This window comes from Anas platyrhynchos, chromosome 1, assembly GCF_047663525.1.
Source record: "Anas platyrhynchos isolate ZD024472 breed Pekin duck chromosome 1, IASCAAS_PekinDuck_T2T, whole genome shotgun sequence".
Taxonomy (NCBI): domain Eukaryota; kingdom Metazoa; phylum Chordata; class Aves; order Anseriformes; family Anatidae; genus Anas; species Anas platyrhynchos.
In genome coordinates this window covers 76613881-76623060 of record NC_092587.1, presented here as the reverse complement: position 1 = coordinate 76623060, position 9180 = coordinate 76613881, and positions in this window count along the sequence as shown.

Below are 9180 nucleotides of genomic sequence, written 5' to 3'. Positions count from 1 at the left end.
GGGCTCCCAGCTTGAGACCACCCAGGGCCTAGCAGAGAATTTTGTAACTGGCCGCCAGTACATGCCTGTTAGCAAACCCCTGCTCTTGAAGTGCCAGATCACCGTGAAATCAAATAGGATCGAAGCTGGCATGCAGCTCCAGCTGGCCTTGGTGCAAACAGCAAAGCTGGCTACAGCTGCTCTATCTATAAGCAAGGGGTCTTTGCAAAGACACATCCACACAACAGTGAGCACGTACCCTGTTGAAGATGCAGTCTTGTGCTTCCCTCTCAGGAAGAAAGGTATGGTATCCCATGCCTCCAGCCCCAAGAATTCAGCCCTGGCATTTAAGGAAGTTTCCGCAGGAGCACTCAGCACAATATAGGATTACAAATTAAACTGATACAGATGTGATTCAAAGCCCATCAGAATAATAGGAAAGACCCCCATTCATTTAAGCACACTTTGGCTCAGTTTTTGGAGGTGACTGATGGTAAAATATATGGCAAAGAACTGTCACAGAAACAAGAAACATTCAAAGAAGGGAGAAATTGAAGTATTCCGTGTGGCCAGATCAATCCGATTCACTTCTTCACAGCTGTATCTCTCCCTCAGCATTGCAAACTGCCATCTCTAAATTACAGTACTTTAACACCTGACTGATACGTTTTCCCCAAACAATAGTATTTCATACCTGAATAAGTGGCATGTAATGAGGTTTACTTTTTAACCTTACAATGCCTTTTTTAATTCAAATACTGCTGACCATTGGAGGGAGCTGAAGAATTCACATATCCTGGAAGATGGTTTGATTAGAAGTGGTTGTTAAATTTTAAGATCAGAGTGATTCCTTCTGCTCCTTGCTCATTCTCCTGCATTCACGCTTTACAGGAAGCTCATTAATAGATCAGTTTGCCCAGTTTGTCATCTGTTTCATTATGCAAAATACATACGTTTCATTTACCTTTCCTGTGGAAAAATCAGTTATCTTCAGCTGGATAAAATGACTTCTTTGGGTTTCTTTTCAACCCCTGAACAGCTCAAAATCTCTAAAATCTCAACTGGTGGTAGAATACCAGGGAACCCTGATGTGTGCCAATTGCAATGTAATGATCTTTATGTTCACATTTAAATGGGAAGTGCAATAGCTTAGAAAGCTGACCACTAGGCAAACCTTACACTGACCTGAAAGGAAAATAAAATAGTTTAAAAGCTCTCTGAACATTATCAAAAGATCTATTTGACATAGAAATTAAAGAAGGAATTCCTAAAATGGAGCTTCAGTTCCCAAGTCTTTGGTTTTACATCTATGGGAATTAAGTGCAAAAAGTTTTTTAGTTGCTTATCTTATTTCTTGACTTTTCTTACTAAAGTTCAGGCTTTCTCTTTACTAAATAGCTTAGAAAGTCCTAGGTTGGATCTGCTCCAATATGTTTCTACAATAATAGAGATGGCATCTGAGCAGTCTCATCTAAATATACCAGCACCCTCCAGAGACTGCGTATTCTGTTTATTGATATTTCTTAGAGATGCATGAAACACAATAAATTTTAAATAATAATAAATTCATTCCACTAATTGGTCATGATTTAAGTGCTCAGTTCAATAAAGCATTTAAACACGTGGTTAATTTTTTTGCATCCTTGTCCCCCTGACTTTGTAGAAACTAGAAGGGTCTACCAGTGTGATGATGTGCATCCCTTGCCTGTAAGCTTTGTGACCAGGTGGCCTTGATGCTTTTATCACCTACAAGAAGATGGGCATGTACTTAATACATTTGTCATTTAAGGTTTCAGTCGTGTTCATAAGTATGCATAAGACAAACTCTTCTTGCAGATGCCCCCCTGAATTCAGCATGAATCACTTGCCTAACTTGCAAGACCAAGGTTCAAATAAATATGATAGTAACTGAAAGACAGAAGAATGAAGTGGAGAAGAAGAATGCAAGATATGCACTGCACAGACAAATAATCATAAAATTATATCTTGTGTAGGGAAAGTAAACTCTTAAAGCACACTGCCGCAGGAAAAAAAAAATAATACGTTGAGTGAGAAAATATTGAGATCTACTCTCATCACCTAACCATTAGATTTCTTTCATTTGATGCTGGTTTCACTCTCAATCCCGAAAAATGTGTTTTATAGAATAATCTATTGCAAAAACAGCTTTGTCATTACAGGATGTTTAAAGCTGTACCTCAGATATGCACTGTGCTGGGACACCAGAACAAACTTTCAATGAACTCCCTTAGGTAGCAAACAGATCAGCCATTGCCGTGACGCTTTACTGAGAGGAATGTGTCCCTTTTCCACATCAGATAACTAGCCAGTAGCACGTATCAGCAGGCTTCTTTATCCAGACGCCAGACACCTTTGGAATTGTTTCTTTCAGCATCAACTTAACAACCTTTACACTGGGCCACAAAGACATACACCATAGATGCATACAAGCAGAGCAACTCGTATGTGACTTTTTCCATTTATTTAGCTTTTTACGCAGTCACAATATTGGAGCACCTCCTGGTTAGCAAGAGAGAAGGCAAACAAATCACTGTCTTGCTTTTGTTTCTTTCTTCTACCCACAGAAAAGCTTCAAAAGGAAATTTTGTCTGACAGCTTCCTCACTTTGGTGGACTGAAGTTCTAAGCTGAAAGTCATGTTTGTCACTGGATTTATAAAGATAAAAGAGATATATATACTAGACAAGTAAGAGAAAGATCTACATTTAGTTTCATATGAGAGTATGCAATACTTCTCTGAGGTTTGTTTGATCCATAAAACTTCTGTTTTTTGGAAGTGGTTTCCAGAAAAAATCTCTTTCTAAGCAATAATAATAGAGGAAGAAGAAAATACAGTCCTTGTATGTGACTTCAACCACAGGCAGACTTAAGCTGATCAATATTTGAATGGAGGGGGGTGAGTTTTGAGAAGACTTTATCATTGAAGCCAAATTAGTGCAAAGTTCTTTTTGGGATTAATCTTCCATAAGGGTTTGAAACAAAGCCAAATGCTCTGGGATGCAATTTCTTTACATTTTTTAAGAAGAGAAGATATCATTAGGACCTCTGGGACTACACACATCACAGAAACTTGTTCAGTAAACTTTAAATATAAGTTATAAAAACATCCTTGACTGAAAACCTTTGTGAGATGAACTATTACAACCTTGCATAAATTATTCCAACAACTGACCCTCTACTTTAAAAGTTATTTTATTATTTCTCTATTATTATCTCCCTATTATTTTGTTTGAATTTTCAAACTACTGGATCTTACAGTACCTTTCGTTGGGTTATTTTGTTTTCCTAGATTAAACAGCTGTCTCCTAGAAGTCCTTCCCCTGTGCAGAAGCTTAGAGCCAACAATCGGCCCCAGCCTTGTCTCAAAAACACTGATAATTTATGCTTCTGAAGTTTCTCACCAAAAGGAATACTTTCCAAACCACTTTTTGATTTTTTTCCAGTTTTACAGTGTTCCAGCTCACACAGTTTTCTTTAAATAGTCTCAGTAATTCTGAACACAATGGCTATTCTACGTTCCTACTCCTACATCAGTTTCTGCACATGCAGCCAAAAATCATTTTATCTTCTTTACTCAAGTTTCATACCAGGAGCTAATTTTCAATTATTAATTCTAAGGACTTTTCATTGCTGTTGTATCCTGAATACAAACTCTTAAACTGTAAACATGGTTTACATTAGTTTTGGACAAATGAACATATATTTAACTATGTTAAAAGGTATGTTTGTTTAACTGTGTCCATTATGTCAAGCAATCCAGACCTCAGTGTGACAGGTGACTTGCTTCCATTACAGCCTTTCATTTCACAAATAAAATACTTGTACTACTAACAATTTCAGCCAAGAGTTGTTGTATGTTTTCCAGGCAAAAGACACTGACTAACCAGATACAATCTCATAAATGGCTTTTTTAGGTGATGATTCCTATTTACGGTTCCTTTTGAGACAATTTAATAAGATTTTAATTAATTGAATGTGGATGCAATCAATTTAACTCAATATAACTTATTTCACATTTTTGCTGTATTTTCTGTGGGACTATGTCAAATACTTATAATAATTTTAATTATATCAGCACAGTTACATATTAATATACAAATTAGTGATCCTATTTGAAGACAATATCAGATATGCTTGGAAAAGCATTGTCTTGTATAAAATCATTCTGTTAGGCAGTAGTAAGGCACCCATCATTCCACTCTTTAATGGCAATGCCAACTTCAACTTTTCCACATTTCTTCTAGGATCCCTATCATAACCAGCCTACTCAGGTATTCCAAATTATTTTTAAATATTAGAATAACATGACCATTTTTCCAGTACTCTGGCATTTTCCCTGTCTTTAAATATTAATTCAGTGTTCACAAACTTGTTTTAATACACCTCCTTGGCCAAGTCTTTTAACAGTATTGGCATTTACTTACTCAGTTGTGAAGATTTTGAAACATTTCACTTAAAATGTTTCTATTCAATCTCCTAATATTAAGCACAAAAGATGAAAGTATTTCAATATCAAGATAAAACATCATCTTGTTTCTTTCCAAATATAAAATATAATATATATTGATTACATCTTTATTTATATAGTTACAAATATTGTCATCCTTATCCAATTTTCAACATATAACATTACTGAGATTTAATTTGTTCTTCGTGGGCTTTAAGGATGCTTTCTTACTTTTCGTGCCCTTTTGGGCATAGAGGTTTGTGGTTTTTTTTTTGTTTGATTGTTTTTATTATTTTTTTATTGATGCATTTAGTTTTCTCTGCCAGTTGATTTTATTTCTTAAATGCTGTTTTATGATCACTATGATCAGCTCCCCCTTTTTTCATTTACTACATACTGTTGTTCTGTAGGTTATTTGATTTTCAGAGTGTTTGTAACTATCTTCACTTCCCTTTTTAGCAGGATTTTTTTTTCAGCAATAGAAACCTTTCTTGATTGCAGAGCTGTTTTTTTTTTTTGTTTTGGTTTTTTTTTTTGGCATCTAATAAAGCATTCTTAAACAATTCCTAATTATCATGCACATTCTTGTGTTTAAAATTTTCCTCCCACTCAATTTTGCTCATGATTGTTTTCCGCTTTGGGAAATTGGCCTTTTTAAAGCACCAAGAATATAACACTGTTTGCACAAAACAAATAAAATTAGATCATGATTGCTTGCACCTAGGCAACCATCTAGTTCAGTGATCAATTCATCTTTATCTGTCAGAATATGTAATTAGGAATGTCCCGATTTGGCTGCAGTGCCAACAATACTAGTTTTAGAAAGTTACCTTTTTGAAGTAGCAGCATAAAACTTCCAGCACATGTGCCAAAATCTAAAAGCACAGTTCTTTGCAGGACAAAGGGGTGTTTTAGAAAGTTGCTTCAAGTTCTTCCTTTCCTTCATCTCCTGGTCAGAAACATAGTTCCCTTTTTCTACATGATCATCAGCAAGACCCTGACTTATAAGATGTTCACCATCTTGTGCCAAAAATCATTAACAGGACATAATGAAGTAATACCTAAATTGGAACTGTAATCAGAAAATATGCCCTTTCTGGTTTTGATTCAGGATGTGAGCTAAATCTTTTGAGGGCAGATCCTAGCACAGGGAACTGTTCCAGCCCCTCTAAATATAGGGTTCAACATTCCAGCTTTTATCCATCATTTATTTTCCTCCAAATAGGAGAACAAATGTGGCAAGTTTTCTTTGTCATCTTGAAGCATAGACTGAAAACTAGAACAACGTATGTTCTTAAACCTATGTCTGCTCTCGGGGTTTTGCAGGACTTCCTAATCCCTCAGAAAGACAGATTTCTGCATTCCAAAACTGTCATTCTGTGGTTAATATTCATTATATTTTAATGGAATCAAGTCAAGGCAGAATACAAACCTCTCATTTTCCATAGAAAGTCTAAAAATTGATACATTCTTAACTTTCAACTTCGGGGTTTTTCAGAGAAGCTTTAAAAATGCATTAGAGATTACCTTCTGCAGCATCACCTATTTTACAAAATAGTTCATTTATACATTTGTGGACAAAATCAAAGGATAACAGTTGAAGAAATTTTGACTCTTCTTCTAGTTTTAGTTCTTGATCTTTTCCTATGTTTGTGTTGCCAAGATACTAATAATTAAACCTCAGAGATTGCATGAAAATGGAATTCCCAACCCAAGAAAAATGCTGAAAAGCCAAAACTTGCCTTTTTTTTTTTTTTTTTTTTTTTTTTACATTTTCCTTCAAAGACAGCTTTACTTTGGAAATTCCATTTTTTTCCCAAGGCAGAAGCAATCTGCAAAAAAATATGCTCCTCAGTTTTTTTGGCTCCTGCTCACCCAGCTGGCAGGATGCTAAGCTCCCAAAATTTGGAGAAACACTGAAGCCACGTAGCAAGCCTACTGGGGAAACTGGTGGACCACAGGAAAGAAAACAGGCAACTCCCCCACCCAAACTGCAGGCACCAGCCAATGGGAGGCTAATTATACTGAGGATGGGGGAAGTTGCAAGGAAGGCAGCCTGTAGGTAAGCTACAGGCCCACGACAGATTTTGTTATATGAGAATCTAGAGATAATCCATTGACTGGGCTGTAAAGTTGGTTGTAGTCTCCAGTCTATCCAAAATTGTGGCAGGGATATAGGCTGGCCAGTCCACATATACAGGTTATGTCAGACATTGTAAAGCTAGAGTGTTGAGACAGCTCTTGGTGTAAAGTACCGGTATGATGAGAAACTCTTCTCCCAATGACCTCACAAAATACAGTGTTTTACATTTACCTGAGATGTATTTATTATGTATACATAGGAATCCACAGAGCTTGAGCAATACAATGGTCTTTCTTACATCTGCCACCCCATCAAATGAATTTTTATCATAGAAATCATTCAGAGTTCATCACTGGTGGGGAGCCTGTTCATTGAAGCTCATTATTGTTCTAATGAATTACAGGCAAGAGCTGTAAGTGATTGCATTATAATAGTCAGACTCAGCCATTCAATGAAAATTTAATTACAGAGTACAGGGACATGACAAAAAAATCCATGCCTGTATACTGGAATGCAACCTCCCCAGCCCCAGCTGGCTACTGAAAGTCTTCATGCAATTATGCTTTCTCTTAATCACACCCATTTTTTAAGAAATGAAACAGGAACTGAAGTACACAGCAGCTATAACAGCTCCTTTGCCTGCCCCCCTGCAGGCAAATCCAAAAATCTTTTGTTTGCTCTTTGGGTGATCCACGTACCCAAAATCTGGTAAGCATTTCTGAGAATATCCCGCTCCTGGTAAGTAGGAAGGATGGGATCCTACAAGGCTGACATAAAATAACTGACATCAGCAGTTACACCAATTTAATGCAAATGAGGATCCCCTCTTTAGGCTTACAGGAAAAGATCCAAAGCCATCCTACTATTTTTATTTTAAATCACTGCTGCAGAGATTTTGCCTTAAGTCTCCTTTCTCCTAATTGATTACTATAAGAAATTAGTAGTTTGCTCTTTCAGTAGGGTCTACACTAACACCTGTCTTGGTGTTAATGACATAATGTCTAAAGAGAATGACTCCCAGATATGAACCTGAGGCTCATGCGGCCATAAAGGAGCCCAAAGGCCTCCTGCAATAGCTTCTCCTTGTCTGCCAACTCCATTTTACAACCATGGAAGAACCCCCCCCCACAGACCTGTGCTGCAATAATTGGGTTATAAACCAACATAACCTGATCGTCAGTGAAAGAATCTTCTTAGCAGGCAGTACTGTGCTGAAGATGACAACTACCAGCATCATGTACTCCTTAGCTAATAACATGAAGAGACTGAAAAAGGAGAGATCTAGTGCCATTAAAACAATCTCTGAACTGAGAGAAAAGATGGCAATGACATTTACTGAACACCAATTTATTGCTTAGTCAGTAACAACGATCTCTACGCATTAAAACAAACTTTGTTAACAGTTGTGAAAATAACCCTAACCTTGTTTATGCAGTGCTATAAAGTTATTTCCTACACTACAATCATTTTTCCCTTTTGTGCTTCTTTAAGATGCCACTGTGAAAAAGTAAAAATTTCTAAGAATTTTTGAACTTTTTCAAAATTTTATTGACATCCCTTTGGGAGATGTATGGAAGATTTTGCCAGAGAAGTTTAAGAACAAGTACTGAATATGTCATCTTAAATATCCATGACACCTTTTTTTCAGCAGTCTTTATAAGATAAGAAATAATTTTACCTTACCCTTGAGGTGCTCTAGAGAAAGACCTTTTTGCCCTTGAGACAGGGGTAATAAATAGGGAAGAACAGAGTCAGTAACTGTGCAAAGAAAGTCCACTGTTCCCCTCAGTGAATCATCTAGGAGTCTGAATTTCTTCACTTCCCTTAAAAAATTTCTCTTCACATAACATCAGACTGTTGCTAAAGTTATACTGCTGTCTAATGAGATAACATAATTGCTAACACGTGCCTCCAAATCATATACTGTGATTAAAGCTGAGTATGTTGTATGAGCACATTATGGATTGTACATCTGATATTAGCAGGGCAGCATTTTTAAAATATATAGCCAACACATCCTTTCTGCTGTTTTCAGTTTATTCTCCTTTATATATGCACAAAAATGCCCTCCTGCACAGAGTTCACATTAGCTATTTCTGTGGGCACATGACTGGTTAGACTATTTGACAACACATATTCACAATAGGGACATTTCCCAGTGGAGTATCAACAATGTTCAGAATTAAATCACATCTGTTTAATATTGCAGTTGTCCTAGTCTTCAGACTGTAAATACAAATCTACTGAATTAAAGTCACTATGGTCTTACCTAATGAAATGGGCACACCAGAAAACATCTGTAACCATGAGTGACAGTACAGACAGCATCTGGAAATGGGGAAGGTATTACTGATGTACCTTATCATCAGATCCCCCTGGAAAGGGCTTCTATGTTTTGTACTAAAGTAGCCAAATGCCTATGCCTGATTCTTTTTTCCAGCTGATGCGTAATTATAAATAGTGTGTTATTTTAAATATCAGAGTTTTTAAACATATGTATTTTTACAAATTAATGTCTGGTAATAACTGGATGTCAGGGGTATATTACAAAAGTCAAGACTAGCATCATCCAACTCAGATGAGAGCTGCTTTACCACAGGCTGGAGGTGGCTGGGCTTCAGCTGCAGCTTTGCTGCAATCACTTACAAATG